This window comes from Grammomys surdaster, unplaced genomic scaffold, assembly GCF_004785775.1.
Source record: "Grammomys surdaster isolate TR1022 unplaced genomic scaffold, NIH_TR_1.0 125818, whole genome shotgun sequence".
In the NCBI taxonomy this organism is placed as follows: domain Eukaryota; kingdom Metazoa; phylum Chordata; class Mammalia; order Rodentia; family Muridae; genus Grammomys; species Grammomys surdaster.
Genome location: NW_021620648.1, coordinates 840,213 through 858,460, shown reverse-complemented (window position 1 = coordinate 858,460; position 18,248 = coordinate 840,213). Strand labels below are relative to the sequence as shown.

The 18,248-nt window shown below is 45.1% G+C and overlaps 1 protein-coding gene across 3 annotated transcripts in view; it reads left to right on the top strand.

The window, feature by feature from the left end:
* Pced1b (PC-esterase domain containing 1B) overlaps positions 1 to 18,248 on the top strand; it is a 106,430-nt gene that overhangs the window by 32,005 nt on the left and 56,177 nt on the right. The gene's annotated exons all lie outside the window — the stretch shown is intronic.

The window sequence follows — 18,248 nt, the reverse complement described above, 5'->3', positions numbered from 1 at the left end:
AATAAAAAAAAAAAGAAGAAGCAAGGTGTCCATCTGTCAAAGGTTTGTGATGGTTGGAATTAATTATCCGCATCCCTTCGTCTCGACAGATGGAATTCTTAAGACCTTTTGTGCAAAGAGTTTCAGCCCGGTTCTATTTAAAAACGAGATGCGGGAGATAATAAGAGCCAAGCTATCCCCTCCTTTGGAAGGCAAGTGAATAGATGAAGGCAGCATGATGTACCCAAGCAAAATTCGAGTGAGCACGTTTGGGAAAGAAACCAAATGTCCGTTGCCTTTATCATCTGCGTGGACATGCAGATCAGAGCTCAGAAGGGCCGACTCTTTGATGTAAGTCTAACGTCTTTCAAACGTTCTGATTCTTCCAAATTCGAAGTGATGCCACTATGTTATTTCATAGTGATGTCAGATGCTCAAAGTGCATCTCCTGTCAGTGGAAAGATTTTAGTGATCACAGCGAAATTGGATGTGAAACTTTCCACGAGACCTGTACAATAATAGCTTCGATTTTATTTTATATCCTGAATATTTAAATAGCTAATAACCTGTTTGATAAAATGTGCACATCTGTCTTCTTCGATGGTGTTCAGTGTGTATGTATTTTCAAATATAATAATGAACAAAATTGGAATCAACCAGAGACCCAAAGCAATCCTTGACAAAAATGATTTGTGTTACGGGAAATAAAACATGATAGTGTTATAAAATAAACTCTTTGGGCTGAGGAGATGGCTGAGTGGGTAGCGAGCTTGTTGTGAGAACAGGATACCTGAGTTCAAATACCCAGCGTCCGCACAAAAGCCAGGCTTGCCTGCAGGCACCTGTAACCCTACCACTGTGGAAGGGTGCAGAGTCAGAGATCCATGGAGATCACTGAGCAACCAGTGTAGCTCAGATGGGGAGCTTCAGGGTCAGTGAGAGATCCTATTCCCCCTGCCCACAGGGATTCGATGAGACCCTAGGGAACGGGGCAAAAGAATGAAGGGACAAGAGACACAAAGAATGAGTGCTAGTCTGGGGTTCTGATCAAGCTCTGAAACTTTAATTTCAGGGGCAGGTTATAAAGACACACCAAAACGGGAAGTTTAGGTGCGGGTCATTGCTTAGGGCTATCCCACTATTGAATCGTCATTGTCTAAGACCATCCCACTGTCATATCATTATTGACCAAGACCATCCCACTGTTGTAACTGGCTCCCAGGAAAAGCCAGACGTTCTTTAAGTTCCTGGGACCTGAGACCCACAAACGTCCTTTCTTAACCTTGTATTGAGTAGGCTTTCTAGAACAGCAGGTAATTTCCTGGGTTTAGCTCCCAGGATCCTATCTCAAAAACTACGGTGAAGAGTAATGGAGGGCTCTTCTGGTCTCCAAATGCATGTGTTCCTGTATACACACACACACACACACACTCAAACACACTCATACACACACACACTCATACACACACTCATACACACTCATACACACATACACACACATACACACTCATACACACACTCATACACACACTCATACACACACTCATACACACATTCATACACACACTCATACACACTAATACACACACACTCATACACACACGCATACACACTCATACACACACACTCATACACACACTCATACACACACATACACACTCATACATACACTCATACACACTCATACACACACACTCATACACACACACTCATACACACTCATACACACACTCATACACACTCATACACACATACACACACGGAAAACTGCACTTAAAAAATTAAGTAAGGCCGGGCGGTGGTGGCGCACGCCTTTAATCCCAGCACTCGGGAGGCAGAGGCAGGCGGATTTCTGAGTTCGAGGCCAGCCTGGTCTACAGAGTGAGTTCCAGGACAGCCCGGGCTATACAGAGAAACCCTGTCTCGAAAAACCAAAAAAAAAAAAAAAAAAAAAAAAAATTAAGTAAGATCTAGAAGATCCACTTCCTTACATGAGTGCTTATAATGTGCTTCCTTCCCCAGCAGAAAGAATAGTTTTGAGGCTTACAGTCTATAGGGGCTCTGGAACCTCCAAACGTCATCAGTCTCTAGAGTTGTTTACATTGAAGTGTTTCAGATGTTTGACCTTGACTCTGAAGAGGGCGTTATGATTTAAGCGCGGACGGCCCCCTTTGATGGACTTGCTGCTGAGTTATTTCAGTGATTTAAGAAAAGCGCCCTCATTCTGGAGCTTGACATCATGTCACAGCGGAAGACTCTAAAATATGCCTGTTAGAGCGAGAGACAGACAGACTTCAGTGTAGTGCCTGCTTCATGGACAGAATGTCAAACAAAAAGACAGTCGGGCTTTGGGAGCCCGTGGGCTGTTTCCTCAGGAGATGTTGCTCTCTGGTAACTCTTTTTCCTTCAGATACTGTCTGCTCCTCTTGGCCACACTGTGAACCTCCTTCTCACCCTGTATCCATAGACTTCCACTTTCAGAGATGGAGTAGAATTTGCACGTCTGTAAATGGGGAATCTGACTTTGGTCCTGTCTTGTGCTGAACTTTTGACTTCCTGCTGACAGCTCTCGGAAACCTGGCTCCCAGCTGTAGATGGATTATTACTTTCTCAGAGAACTTAGTGTTCCAAGATTTTAAGATCACCGTAGGCAGCATCAGGAACTGACTTTTAAGAAGAGAGTCTAAACTCTGAGCCGGCTCCTTGGGCACAGCCCTTTGAGAGGATTTGATGAGGGAGAGATCAAAAACTGTAGCTTGGAAAAAGAAAAAAAGAAAGGAAAGCAAGAAAGAAAAGATATATTTAATTTGTGACTATTTTCTGCAGAACAATCTTCCCAAATTTAAAGACCACCTTATGCATGCTAATGCATGCTCACAAGGGATTTGCTATTGGCTGCTCTGGGGTTTTTAATAATGGATTGATGCCTTCTGAAATGCAGCGTTGTCTCACCCCCACCTCACCAGCACCGTAGATCCAGTGTGTTTTGGCGTTAGTAAGTGTAATGCAACAGAGCACAGATGCTGAAAAAAAAAAACGCAAACACACTTTAAAGAAGTATATGGTTTTAAAATCTGTGCAGTTTTAAAAGCTGAGGATTCTTTTTTTTTAAGGAGCCATGCTCTTTTATTGGGGGAGGGTTCATCAATCCTTCTTGGCCGCCGCCTTCCTCATGGCTGCCAACACGTTGCTCAGCTCCTCCCGCTTTCTCTTGGCGCGGATGTGCGTGCCCACCCTCTTCTTGGTGAACTTGAGTGCGCGCTTGTCCTTGGACACTTAGAGCAACTCCATGGCGCGGCGCTCATAAAGCCGCAGACCTCCCGGATTTTGTCCCGCACGAACTTGGTGTGCTTGGTGAGGCGCCCGCGGCGCCGGCTTGCTGACGTTCGTCACTTTGTGGCCCTTGTTGAGGCCCACGGCCATAGGGTAACGCAGGGCCATAGCTGCTGCTCTCCGATGGCGGCCAGGACAGGAAGAACAAAGCTGAGGATTCTTGACCTATTTTTTTTTTTTAAAGACTCTGATGTCCCTGGCACCTGAGACTGCCAAGGAAAGTATATCTTAGTGTCAAGGACAGAAAAATATGTTGTCACTGTCACCCTTATTTTCTGCAATAATGTCTGTACCTAAGCCCTCTGTCTCGATTGTCCGTGACAGGAGATGACATACCACATCCTCCCTGACCCACATAGAGAAGGCGACCAAGGCCGGAATGCTTAGCTCTGCTTTACCACAAAGGTTTCATTATCTCAGAAGGAAGTGAAGGACATAATAGACTTCTCTCTAGCCATGCTGGGTGTGTTGAAACAGAAAAAGAAACTCTATAAAATGTGGAAACAGGACAACCCAGCAAGGGAGTGACCCTCTCTCTTTTTAGGGTTCTTGTTTGGTTTGCCCCTAAATATCCTGAACAAAACCAACACAGAACATGACATAAGTGTGTCCCCAAGTGGCCTCAAGCCGAGGTCAGTTTCTAAGACGTCCTCAGGACTTTCAGATGACAGAACACATGTCTCTCAGAGGTTTCGTACTTAAGATACCAAATTCACAGAAGTACATAAAAAAGGTGGGCTATATCAGTAGCGAGCGGTCAGTCCCAGTCCCAGCTTTGCTCCTTAGCAGCTGCAAAGCCTAGGTCTGTGATTCTCAACCTTCCTAATGCTGTAACCCTTTAATAATGATGCAACCCTGATGTTGTCCTCATAACAAAAATATAGACAGACAGACAGACAGACAGACAGACACATATATATTCTTGTTACTTCCTTAACTGTGATTTTGCTACCGTTATTAATTGTAATATAAATAGCTTATACGCAGATGGTCTTAGGCAACCCCTGTGAAAAGGTCATATGACTCCCCACAAGGGGTCACAACCCCCAGGTTGAGAAACACTGGCCTAAAGAATGTTGCCTAATTTTCTCCTCACTGAGTGTCCATTCAAGATACAGAAAACAAGACAGTAAAGGGGGGAGTTTCTGTTCTTATTGTTCTACAACTTCCAAGAATTTGTAGGGCAGGCATGTTGATATTATACCTTTATCAGAAGTCAGAAGTGGTCATATCTCCATGAGTTCAAGGCTAATCATGACAACACTGAGTTCTAGGATGGCCAGGACTATATAGTGAGGTCTTGTATCTCAAAAAGAGAGTATAATAGGGCTGGAGAGATGGCTCAGCGGTTAAGAGCACTGACTGCTCTTCCAGAGGTCATGAGTTCAATTCCCAGCAACCACATGGTGGCTCACAACCATCTGTAATGGGATCTGATGCCCTCTTCTGGTGGGTCTGAAGACAGCTGCAGTGTATTCCTCATATATATAAAATAAATAAAATAAAAATTAAAAAAAAAAAGAGAGTATAATAATAATTGGAAATACATATATTCAATATTGTAGAATATAGATAAGTGAAGCAAATCTTAACAGAATTGATATATATCTCCCTCCTTAATAACCCCATGGAACAATTCTAGAACCTATAGATAGAAAATTAATGAGAAAACTACAAACCAAGGCTACTGGTACAAGCCTGTAATCCCAGATACACAGGAGGCTGAGGAAGAGGATCACGAGTTCATTGCTTACCTAGACTATAGAGTAACTACAAGGTCTGCCTGGGCATGCTAGTGAGACTTCATCTTGAGTGAAAGATGGTAGCCATCCCCGTGCTAGCAAGGAAAGAATCAGAATAAAAAAAAAAAAACAATAAACTTTATTCCTGTGAGAGAAGGAGCTGAAGAGGAAGGAAATAAATTAGTTGATCTCCCCACAGAGAAGAAGCCAAGATAACTGATGGGTGCAGGCATTGCACCTGCAACCCCAGCACTTGGGAGGTAAAGGCGGGAGGTTCGGGAGTCCATGGTTTGATCTTGAGGCCACATGAGACCTGTGAAAAGGAAGAAGGAAGAAGAGGAAGAAGGAAGATGAGGATGAAGGAAGAAGAGGTAGAGGAAGAGAAGGAGGAAGAGGGTGAGGAAGAGGTAGAGAAAGATGAGAAAGAAGAGGTAGAAGAAGATGAGGAAGAAGAAGAGGAAGAAGTGGAGGAAGAGCCAACTGCGCCAGGAGTTGTTGCCAGCAGGCTTCCAGCTTCACCAGGACCAGGGACTACAGGGTCACCAGAGTGATGCTTTCCCCTGCTGACATGGGTCTGCAGGAAGACTGAGCTAGGGAAAGACTGATCAGGCTGCAGAGATGCAACCTGGGATCTGGAAATGTCATTGGTGGGGAGACACTGAGGAGCACAGGCTGTGGAGACCCAGGTAGTTGTGTGACCAGGGTTCTGGAAAGCTGAGGGGAAAGAGCCATTTCTGTCATTACCGGGTGAATGACAAGATCGAAACTAGCTGATATTTATTTATTTATTTATTTATTTATTTATATTTGCGATAGGGTTTCATTATGCAGACCTGGCTGGCCTTGAACTCACAGAGATCTGCCAACTTCTGCCTCCTGAGTGCTAGAATTAAAGACCTGTTCCCCCACACTCGGCTTGCTGCTTTTCTTGGATTAGTCTCTTTGTTTGGGACAGTTTAGAAGAGGGTATTCAACAAATAAAGGAACACACAAGCAGATCTTCCTCATCCCCAGAGTCTCAGGAGGCCTTCTTCATCTCCCTCATCCTCCCAGAGTCTCCATTAAGTCATGCAGAGAGAGGGAGAGGGAGAGGGAGGGGGAGGGGGAAAGAGAGGGAGAGGGGAGAGAGAAGGAGAGGGAGAAAGAGAGAGGAGGGGGAGGAGGAGGGGAGGGGAGGGGAGAGGGAGGGGGGAGAGGAGGGAGAGAGAATCCTCCAAAGACCAGAGACAACCTCATAACTGGCAGGCAGCCATGTTAGGCTGGGGGCAGAAAGTGGAATTCCCAGTCAGAAATCCTTCCGTTCTGAGGCCCAAAGAGGGCATCTAATCTCCTGAAACTAGAGTTCCGAGCATTTGTGAGCCTCTGTGTGGATGCTAGGCGCTGAACCCATATCCTCTGGAAGAGCAGGCAGTGCTCTTAACCACTGAACCATCTCTCCAGCCCCTTGTAACGCTTTTGAAAACTACAGTACCTAAAGCGTAGACGACAAAGCAAAAATAAAACAGTTGGAATTGTGTCAAGCTATTATCTTCTGTACATCACAGGAAACAACATGTTGAGAAAACAGCTCAGGGCATGAGGCAATACTGGCAAACTACATGTATGATAAAAGGGTTAGTATGCGTGAAACTCATGTGACTCAACAGGCTGCTCTGAAGGAGCCGCGTTGGAGTCCCAAGACTCCTGTCACATTCGGTGATCCCCAGAGGACTCACAGAATGCAGAAAACCTGAGACACACAATTATGACTTATATCAGTGATGGAAGTCAGATTCGAATCGGCAAGGCAAAAGTGCACAGGGCAGAGTGTAGAAGAGTCCAGACGAGAGGCTGTAGCTGTCCACTGGGGAGGGATAGTCACAGAAGCAAGTGCTTGCTAATCCCCTGGGAGTAAATTTGAGAACACACACAAGGTACTGTCACCAGCGAGGGCGCTTTGATGTTGAGAGCCATTTCTGAGGGTCAGTCAGGAAGAGATGCTTCAGCTGACTGGCTGGCCTAACTGCTCTCTCTCTAGGTCTCGTTAGAACAAAATGCTGTAGTGTGACTCCGGGTGTTGGCAATTAAATAGTTTCCACCATGAATCGTGGCTAGCTACTTTAATCAGCTGTGGCCCGAGGTGTCAGTACATTCAGACGTTGTCTCCAGGGATCTATACAAGTGCCAGAACTTTCTTTGGAATGTGCAAGGTTTAAGCATCCAGGTCTGCTAACTAACCCTTTACAGCGCAAGCAAGCATAGTCCTTGGGCATCCTCAAGAGCTTTGGAGGCATCTGAGCTCAAGAACTAAACTCTCGATTGGTTCATGTGTAACTCCTCGGAGCCTTTTCAGTTACTCTGCTCTTAGCAGAGCCAGGCATTCTTGTGCTTCAGCCCCCGTTTGCTTCACAGGCAAGGTGGGCCTTCCTGCTGTGTACACTCAAGGTTGAAGTGGTAAGGATCTCTGTGGCGCTAGAGCCATTCAGGAGGACGGTGGCCTCAGGACTTATACCCCAGATGAGCCACCATTACCATCATCTTAGGGCAGTGTTTCAAACATGAAATCTGGGATGGGGAGGAGGGGGCACAACCATTCCAATGGAGACCCTGAAGATGGCAGCTTTCTCTGTGGTTAAAAAATGACTGCAGTGGGTGCAGGAATTATATCATCATTTCTTCCTATACAGGAAACAAAGACATAAAGACAGAGAGATATTTCTTCTGCTTCTTTTAAAAAAGCGAGGACATCCTTTAAAAAAGCTTTAAAAAAGGACATCTTTTAAAAAAGCGAGAAGCCTCCCCTAGGAGTTTTCCTCCAGTCCCCATGGCTGGAACTGTCCTTGTCATGATGTTCACTAGGAAGAAACATTGGCCACTGGGCAGTACAATCACAGATCAACACTGGACATGGCAGTGGGGTGGGGTTCCCAAAGGTCTGTGGTTTCTTAGAAACCTTGAAATAGATACTAAAAGCAATGTGCACCTCTTCAAAGAGACCAAGCAGGAACCAGGATGCCAGCTGCTGCGCAGCGATGGGAATTCACCACCATGCTGGGCAACTTGCAGTTCTCAGGGGTGCAGGGGACTGTTAATGCCTGGGCTCCCTGGAGTAAATGGCTCCCAGGACACAGAAACAAAGGCCTGAAGGGTAGTGTTTGATGTTCACAGACGTTCCATTCCTCCACATTTTGCCTTGGCGTTCCTCACAACCAAAAGCACTGTTCTGAGACAGAGGTGCACCTCTCACTTCACAAGTCTACCCACACTGGGTGCGCATATGCCTCTTCCTTGGTCCAGACTTTGATGTTCTCAAGCAGAGCCCCTCTCATCTCAGACAATCCTCTGCAGAAGAACTGCAGCTGTTTCCAGTCGCCCTTAAGTCTGTCCTGTATCTCACGGGAGTCCCACCTTGCCCTCACCCTCCCTACCCCTTCCCCAGGTCCATTTCTTCCTTCGCTGTGACACTCTGTGGAGCTGACTACCCCAGCTTCTCCCCAGTCAGTTCCCTGGGATACTCCATTAATCTAAAATTCCCTTTAGCTACTCTGAGCCTTTTCGATCTGCAGAAGGAAGTCTACCACGTCCTGGGAGAAACAACTTTCTAGTTATTACCTCTCAGCTCAGGCGGCCGTCGGTGGCTCTCGTGGCTTTGTCTTCTACTTTTGTATCTGTCTTCCATCTCTAACCTGCGGCCGATGCATTTCACGTGTTTTAAGTACTTCATTCCAGCCCTCCGATCTGTCCTCGTGTTTAAATGAAGAGTGAGCCTTGCCATCCTCACCCCCCTCCAACCCTGTAAGAGCAGCTCTCTCTTTTCCTCTTTTTCTTTTTTCTCTTTGTCAAAAATCTATCAAGAACAAACGGGTTTTTTTTTGCTGTTGTCATTTCCATCTGCCTTCCCTGTTAAGTGACTTGGTATAACATCCTTTCTAGATTGGCTTACATAACAACACATGGCCTATTTGTGGTTCAGATACGCTTTGAAATATTTTTCAAGTAGGTGCTTTAAAGGCTGATTCTGGAGCCTGTTGGTGTGGAAACTCCCCCCCCTCAAGAGGACACAGTATGGGGTCAGTATCCCTAGTAACTCACAGTGGGCGCCGAGTTATACTGTAACGTGGGAACTTGTTGCTTAACAGTTTTTGCTTTTTCTCTGATTATAAAAATAATACTCATCCTAGAGGGTTTAGGAGGAATGAACATGTGCCCTATCCATGAGGGCTCACCGCCGTTAGAGGAGGTGTGGGGGAGTGTGTTGAAGGCAAACATTGTAATGAATAGTCTGAGTCACACTCTGTACTTGCAGGCGCTGTCATACGGAAGCAAGGGACAGTACAGATTGGTAGTCCACGTGCCTGCGGCTTTTTATCAGCCAACACTTCCCATTGACATTTGAAATATCTAAGATATTTCTTAAAGAAATATGAATCAGGTTAATTCAACAGATGCTCAGTATTCGTCACAAGAAAACAACAAGCAAATCCACATTAAAGGATGTTTCAAAAACCAAAGTTGTAAAACATAAAGCCTAAGAAATTGCCCCTAATGGAGGAGTCTAAGACGTCACGAAATTGTACTCAGTTGAAGACCCTAGACTAAACCAGACAGAGGACTATTCACAAAGTATGAAATATGAATGACATCTACCGATTGGTTAGTAGTATAGTGTTAATGTTACTTTCTAAAATAGAACCGGCCTGCCAATGAATACAGTTATGAAGTTTAATGTAACACTGTAAAAAGCAAAAAGAGGGCTGTTTCGAACCTAAAGACTGAGAAATTCAAGTATGCTGAATTACGCACTTTATGCAAAATGTTCCCAATGGGCTTAAATTCAGAATGCATCAAGTTCCATTCATATGAAATCCGGTAACTTCGTTGAAGTCTTTGAAGTATACAGAGAAGGTAGTGCGAGCTGCTGGTTAATAGCCAAAAGAAAATGAGAGGGTCTCTGCGGAAACTGGAGTGGAAGGGGAGCGGGGAACTCTGCATAACTAAATCTCGAACTCTTGGAATGCCTTTAGGTGAAGACTTTCCCAACTCCATTTAAACATCCAATTTTATTTTCGCCTCTGAATTACAAAATACCAAATATCGATTTCAACAGACAAAAGGAAAAGAGCTATTCCTCATTTCTTTTTCCCATCTCCTTCCCTAAGTTGAGCTTTCCATTCAAGCCATGTCGGGAGTAAAAACACAGTGCTGCAGGTTGGGGCGGGACCGTGTTTACTATGTTCCTTCTATATGTGCTTCTGTGTGTGGCTCCGGTAGGGTAGGGATGACAGCCACTTTAACTCATGACCTCACTGTTGGGCGACAATTCTCCAGGCTTCCTCTCATTGCTGCAGATCTTGTAGCTAAAGTGTTGATGGTACCTTGTTCTAAACCATCACACCAGGACTTATGTCTTCTACCAGTATCTGTACGTCTGCCAGACACCCTGTTAGCTTGACATCAAGGTAGAGCTTAGGTCCTGGCAGTTGCTGGCAGCCCTTTTCAGACCATGACTGTCAGTTTCGGGTCCAGGTTTTTAAGACCTGCGGCCTCTCCCCTAAGCACACAATGTGATGCTTACAAGCACCACAAAAAACTAACTTGAAATAGGCTTAGGGAATTGGGGGTTTATTTTGTTTAGTTTTAAACTACTTTTCAAAAAGGTCAGTGTCTCCTTTAATGGGAACAAGACCAACCTGTGTCTCAGCCACCACAAAGAAGTATTTTCAGAAAACTGTTGGCTGGCATCGTATTTCTGATTTATGGATTTTGTATTTCAGTGCTTTCAGAGATTGGGTCCCCAGGCAAGTGCCTTCTAACCTGCTTTATAATCGGATTCTACTGTCTGTGCCATTAGATGTGCGTGTGTGTGTGTGTGTGTGTGTGTGTGTGTGTCTTGTCGTCAAGCAAGTGATACCAGCAACTCTGGGGTCACTACTCCCTTCATTCCATCAATACCTCCCTCTTTCCTCTCACACAGTAAGACTGCTTCAACTAGCAGGTTTCTACAAGCCTGAAAAATTACATTTGTTAAATTCTTTCCCGTTTCTGTTCTAGAAATAACTTTGAAAATCTTAAGGGTTTTTGGTCTCATTTGCCTTGTTTTAGAAGGAACCCATGTAACAGGGAGAGGTTGAGGAGACGTGAATGGTGGCCTCAGGTGATGCTCGCAGATGGCACACCAGGACCTGAGTAGATGAATGAGTCTGACCCACTGGCTCTTGGGAACAGGTGCGCTGCTGTGACAGTTCAGAAAGATGAGGTGGGGACCTGTCAGGAGCCTTATCTTTTCTCTCAGAGATTAATTGACTAGGAATAGAATCTTGGCTCTTTCTTTTAATGTCGGCCGGCAGCCAAAGCCCAACGTTCTCTGTGATGGGAGGAACTACTCCAGATTCTCTGCTCGGTGAGTCCCTCCCTCGTAAGATGCTCCGTTATTTCAGGATCGACAGAGAGAGAAAAGATGCCGTCTATTCAGCGATGGAAAAGCATGCGTTGCAAGACACTTCCCACATTCAGAGATATGAAAACCTGGCGCTGTGCTTTAGAATTGATGACGGATGATGTCTTCGTTACTTTTCTGTTGTTGTGATGCAATCTGGTGACCAAGGCAACTTCCGGACAAAATAGTTTATTTGGGCTTATAGTTGCAAAGAGTCGGAGATGAAGGGAACAGAAAGCGGCAGGCGTTGTGTGTGGCAGCTGGAGTAACAACACTGAGAGGTCACTGGACGAGGCAGGAGTCTTTAAAGCCTCAAAGCACGCCCCCCAGTGACGTATTTCCTCAGGAAAGCCACTCCCCCTAGACCTCCTCAACCCAGTGTTCAAATGCGTAAGACTATGGGACCATTTCTCATTCAACCACCACGATATGTAAATTGGGGATCGATTTTTTTTTTTTTCTTGAGCCATTCCATTCGCTAGCTTTCTGATCTTAGCTATCTTTTGAGTCTGTGACCGCGGGTAAACGATGACAATTGCTACCAGATGTTGAACACATAGTAAGTAGGTGCCTGGCACTTTCGTCTTCACTACCTCAGGTCTTGTCAGGCAGGCTGTAAGAAGTCGGTGTAAAGTCCCACTTTACAGAGCAGAGCTCCTGAGATTTGAACCCGGCTGGATCTCCTCCCTGAAAGCTCCTTTAGGAATCGCTCGGCTTTGAGGGAGTTGCCGGAGTTGAGTGTGGTTTTGAGAGCCGTAATAAATCTAAATATTTGTGGATTGTTTTAGGAAACAAGTTCTCACCCATCACGCTGCTGTCACACGGCAATAATTGTGAGACTCTGCTCATCTCTTCTAGCTGCATAAAGAAAGAGAGCAGTGAGGGGGTGGCCGCTCTCTCCACAGAAATCACTGCAGACGCGGAGCTGAGAGTTTGTGCCGCTGCTGCGAGAGGCAGAATCATCGGTCCCTCTGCTGGCCTTTACCTTTCTGGAGGGGAAGAAGCACTTTTCTTTTTCTTTTAAGTCTTCACCATAGCTAAGAAAAGGATTTTAGCTGATAGCAAAAATATAAAGCCCCGAGGTAATGTTTTATCACTGTTTATTACTGTGCTCAAAGGAAGAGCCTTGACACGGGAGGCTGCTGCTGGGTTGCCATGGCAGTCATCAGTCAAACTGGAATGGGAGGTTTAAAACTTAACCCTTCTTCTCCCCACACCGTGTTGAAGGGATGGGAAGGTTTTCATTTGCTTAAGACTGCTGGGTAAGGCAAATGTCTTTTTGATGAGGGGGCCCAACTTTGCTCTTTGGATCGTACCCTCCAACCATACTGTCCCCTTCTCTTGGTTATCTGAGGCACACAGTTGCGTGTGCCTCAGCGCTGTTTAGCACCTATCCGTCTTCCATTCTGTGGAGACTCCATCTTCTTCAGGAAGCCTTCCACAACCTTTCCCACACAGAGGTGGCTATGTGTGTGTTGAACACAGCATTCCCGTGTCCACCTCTGTCTTGACAAATGTCTCTCTGATTGTAGTTGTCTGAAGCATTCCTGGTGAATGACCTGCATGAGTTTTCTATTTTGCTTTGTTTCCGATGAAGTATCATGTTAGACAAGACCCCGGGAGTCTGTTAGCTTCAGCTTCCCTGTGTAAAGTGATGTCATCTACTGCACAGCAGTTAGGAGATTAAAGGTATAGCTCACACTGAAATGCAACCCAGTGTGTACTCAGCACACACTACAGAAAACTTACCTCCTTTTAAAAACCAAAGCTTCTTGAGGACAAGGGCCTTGTCTGTTAATTTTTGATACTCAGATCCTGACATTGGGCATAAGAGGACTTTCCCTGAATCCCTAACACACGATGGTTGAGAAATGGATTTCTACAGATAGACAAATGAATTCTCCAATAGGTAATGCATATTCTTAACACATACACAGAGAAAAATCCTCTCTTGTTTTTCATTATAAAATCAATTCTTATCCTTCGACTAAACCTTTATAAACTATAAAAAGGAAAACCATTTGTGATGCTGTTAGAATGTAGCCCCTCACCCATGCCTCTGTTTATGTATATGTTTATATCCTATTGAGATATTCTAATTTTTCTCCTCAAATCTTTTATTATAATACAACATACCTAGCATAAGATTGACCACAGTAACCATCTGGAGGTTTGCAGCCCTGTGTTCGTAGGTAAGCCCACAGTATACAACTGCTACCTTGTCCATTCATCTCCACAACCATTTTCAGCTTTGTAAGTGGGATTATAGAGTGCCTGTCATCTGGCCACGAGCTGATTTTATATAACAAAATGTCTTCACACATATACTATGTAGTTTTCAGTGCCTAGACTGTTAACAGCTTGGGTTGCGTCTCTGCTGTTGAGCTTTTGGGTTTTGTTTTGAGACTGTTTCGAATGAGGTTGTTTACTTGGCTTCCTTCTTACCGAGTTGAACATTGTTGATTTTTTTTTTTTTTTTTTTTTGTGCTCTGGTTTTGTGTAGGGAAAATTTAGAGGCCGCCACAGTGGTGGGGCCCCGGAGGGGCTTCCACTGCTGTGGTGGGTCCCACATTCGGGAGGAATCCTATAGTTCCAGCGGCCTGGAGGCTTTGGCGGCGGCAGGCCCCAATAACACGAGGAAGTCCTTGGTTCCAAAAAGGTTTATTGTCATGGCGGATGATAGATGGATCTAGGCATACCCCCCAAAAACTCAGGGCAGTCCTGAGCTATATAGGGAGGGAGAAAGGGGGAGGATTGGGGGAGGATCTGGGGGAGGCATGCTTAATTTGCTCTGCCCTCTGGCCTTCATTAGTATGTAAATCCCTAGGGCCTGAGGCCTATAGCCTGGCCTATGTGACTGAACAATGTAATTCTATGGAGACCGTGACTGCTTTTCAGGATCCTGGATTCTGGGAGTTGCCGAACTCCTGCCGGTTCTCACGCAAAATCTCACGCAGAGTCTGCAGAGTCTCGGGGTTCTAGGCACCTGCTCGACCATGACCCAGGATACCCTTACGAAGTCCCACATGGTATTCTGCTACCTGGCTAAGCATGCTTATCAGATCTAAGAGTGCTCTGGTAAAATGTCAGGGCCTTTAAGTATAATATTGTGCCATCTATAACTAGGGATGGGTTGACTTTCCCATTGCTGTCTGCATCTCTGTTGTGCCTTTGTCTTCTTGTTTTATCGATCTGGCCAGGAGTGCAAGCACTAGATTGAAGGAGAATCGTGAGAGTAAACAAATTCTCATCTCGTTCCTGATTTTAGGGACAATGCTTTTAGCTTTCCTCTACTGAGTACCATGCTGGTGACCAGTTTTGTTGTACATGGTTTATGTTATTTTGGGGAGTGATTGCCTCAATCTTAGTTTTTCTATAATTTGTGTGACATCTTACCAAAGGATTTTTTTTGTTTTGTTTTGTTTTGTTTTTCCAGACAGGGTTTCTCTGTGTAGCCCTGGCTGAACTCACTCTGTAGACCAGGCTAGCCTCGAACTGTCAAACTCAGAAATTCGCCTGCCTCTGCCTCCCAAGTGCTAGGATTAAAGGCGTGCGCCACCACCGCCCGGCACCAAAGGATTTTTACAGCATCTGTTAAAATGATCATGTGATTTTTTTTTTTTTGGTCCTCGATTCTATTATATGTATTGTTATAGGTTTGCTGATTTCCATATGTTCAACCGTAATTACATTTTTTAGTATGAAATTGGGTTAATCATAGTGTGTTATTGATTTCTACTTTCAGGTATTTCAGTGAGAATGTTATGTCTTTGCTTATCAACGATATTGATCTGCTGAGTTCTGTTCACAGTGGAAGTTGGCGGTGGCAGCAAAAAAAAAAAAGAGAGAGTTAGATGCACATACAGCTAAATAGTGAAAGCAGACAGGCAAAACAACACTTCTCCATTGGACCCCTTCTTGTCGAGACTGTTGCTGGCAAGTACTACTCAACTGAAGGAGAGTCCTTCCCATTCAGTTAATCCCTCCTGGAAATACCCTCAGAGGCCTGCTTCTAAGATGTTTCTCAAGGTTGATTTCAGATCCAGTCAAGTTGACGGCCAAGACTGACCATCCTAGCTTGCCTCTCTAAACCATGTGCTACACAATCATGTCATTTATCTGAAATCTCTGAGTTCTTAATGTAGGCAGTCACAGTTGTAAACTCTTAGCATTGTCTTTGCTGTGTCACACAGATCTTGGTAAGCGCTGTTTCTGTGTTTATTTGATTCTAGGAATTCTTAGATCTCTCCTCTGACTTTCTCACAGTGACCCAGTGGTCACTCAAAAATATACTGCTGACTCTCTCCATCTGTTTGTATGTTTTCTGTGGTGTTTTTTTTTTCTCCTTGCTTTTGAGTGTTAGTTTCATTCTAATGATCTGATAAGATACAATTTAGAAGGGCACTGGGTGTACCTCAGTTGGTAGACTGGTTGCCCGGCACATAGGAAGCCCTGGGTTTATCCCCAGCCCTGCAAAAAAAAATCAGGTGTTATAGAATATGTGGGAAATCCCACAAAAGAGGAGGCAGGAGGATCAGAAGTTCAGTCAACCTCAGCTATGTAGCAGGTTCAAGGTGAATCTAAGATATATGAAACTCTGCCTCAAGTAAATAAAAGGCCTGGATTCTGTCCTAACTATAAGGCTTTGAAGGCAGTTTCATGGCCGACAGGGAAGAACAGGAATGGGACAGTCGTCTGTCGATGTTTGTTAAGTCCTTCTGACTTATAATAGAGTTTGACTCTGAAGTTTCTTTGTTAATTTTGCACGTCTGTGTATGGATATCTGTCTGTCTGTCAGTTCATATTGAGTATTCAAATCTCCTAATGTATCTGGACTTCTCTGCCCCTTATCTCTGTCTGGTTTGTGAAATTGGACCTTAACTCTTCCTCCAGTGTTTTGACAATTGTGACCCCTTGGTGGACGCTTTCTCTCTGTGTATGGAAGAGCTTTCTCTTTCCCTGTGACTACGTGTGGCAGGGGTTCGACTGCATCAATGGGAGTCTGGCTGCTGCCTCTTGCTCTTGGATCCCTTTTCCCAGAGTTCTCTCTTCCCTCCTTTCCCTCGCAGTCTGTGTTGGGCCCTTCACTGCTCAGATGTTTTTGTTGCTGACAGCGGAACAGTTGGGTCTTGTATTTTACTTCAACCTGGTGATCTGTCTTTCAGTTCATCGTCAAGATCATTTACACTTAGAGTTGTTGTGTGTCACTTGAGCTGGTTTCCTGCTGTTCTAATCTCCCTTCCTTGGTCATTTGAAGGATTTGCTGAGTTGCTGAACTGGATGCAGTTTGTTTCCTAATCCTCTCTTGTTCATCTGTCCCTCTTATGAGGCATTTCCTCTCTCTGGCTGTGAGGATTGTGGTTGGTACACACACACACAAACCACACCACACCACCTCCACCCTATCTGTGTATAGCATTCCTTCTAAGTATCTTCTGAGGTGCTGGGTTGGTGGCTCCAAGTCGTTTAATTTGTTTTAATTTAATTTTTACTGACCTTACTTTTCTATCATTTTAAAAAGCAGGTGTGTTGAATATAGTAGCCTGGTATTTATACACAAGGTTCCAAGTGTGTCAGTCACATGGTCCTGGCTGTGGGGGCTCCTGCTGAGAGGCCTGGTGCAGTGCTGCTGTGGGGGGCTCCTGAGAGGCCTGGTGCAATGCTGCCGAGTCCTTCACAAGCAGGAGCTTAGGATCCCCTCTCACAACTTCCAAGGCACTCGCGTTGATATTTATGACAAGAGTTGCCCCTTGCTTTCCACGTAGGGCTTTCATCTGTTTCTTGGTATTCAGGTAATGAAAGCTTAACACAGTGAATTAGGAAGTATTCCTTCCTAAATCTTTTGGGGTGGGGTAGAAAAGTTTAAGGAGAAAGAGAGAGAGAGAGAGAGAGAGAGAGAGAGAGAGAGAGAGAGAGAGAGAGAGCGCTATGTCCAGAGATTTTGTTACACTTGGAGGGGGGACAGGGGATGTATTGATTCTTGTATTGATTCTGTCTCCTTACAAACTATACACACTGAGTCAAGATCGTTTTAAATTGTTTGGCATATTCCTAATGTATACTAAGGTTAACACAGCCATCTTTGTGGCACTCTTTCTTTGCACCTCTTTCTTAGCCAGTCACCTTTTGTTAAGCATTCATTCTGAGTCGGGTTCTGAGAGGATTGGGCAAAGCTGTGAGCTGTGAGGAGCTCGGGGTGCTTTCTGTACTGACTTTGCTTTAGTTGCTTTAGTGGCATGTGTGTCGCCGCTGCTCCAGCCTGAGCTCCTTGTGAGAAGGTCAGTCGTAACTGGTCCGCACGCACAATGTCATTCCCGTATCAGCCCGTGGGACCCCTCCTTTTCACGTCGACGTGTTTGTTGTAATGCCGCCAGTATCCTCTCGGAAACACTCCAGCCACGCCTCCAAAGGCCAAATCCTGCGTTGGCATCCAGCCTGGCAGCTTCTGAAACTGTGAGGTTCTCCCTTACTGATATGACTGACACCATCGTACAGTTTCGGTCCCAAGTGTCTTCCATTACCGGGCATGTTCCACAACATGAGCACGCCCATCATGCCATGCCCTTATCGCTGGGTTTTCACTGAAGGAAACGTCTTTGCCACGATCGGGCATGGTCCTTCTGAGCGCCCTCTGTGTCTCTTTGCTGCTCTAGGGTCCTATTTTTCCTTGCACTGAGAGGTCCCGAGTGGTCAGGGTTTTTCTCTGCGCGGAGGCTTTGATGTTCCTCTCTTCCCTCCCACACGGTCAGCCTCCATACGCCTCCACGGAACATCGCCTC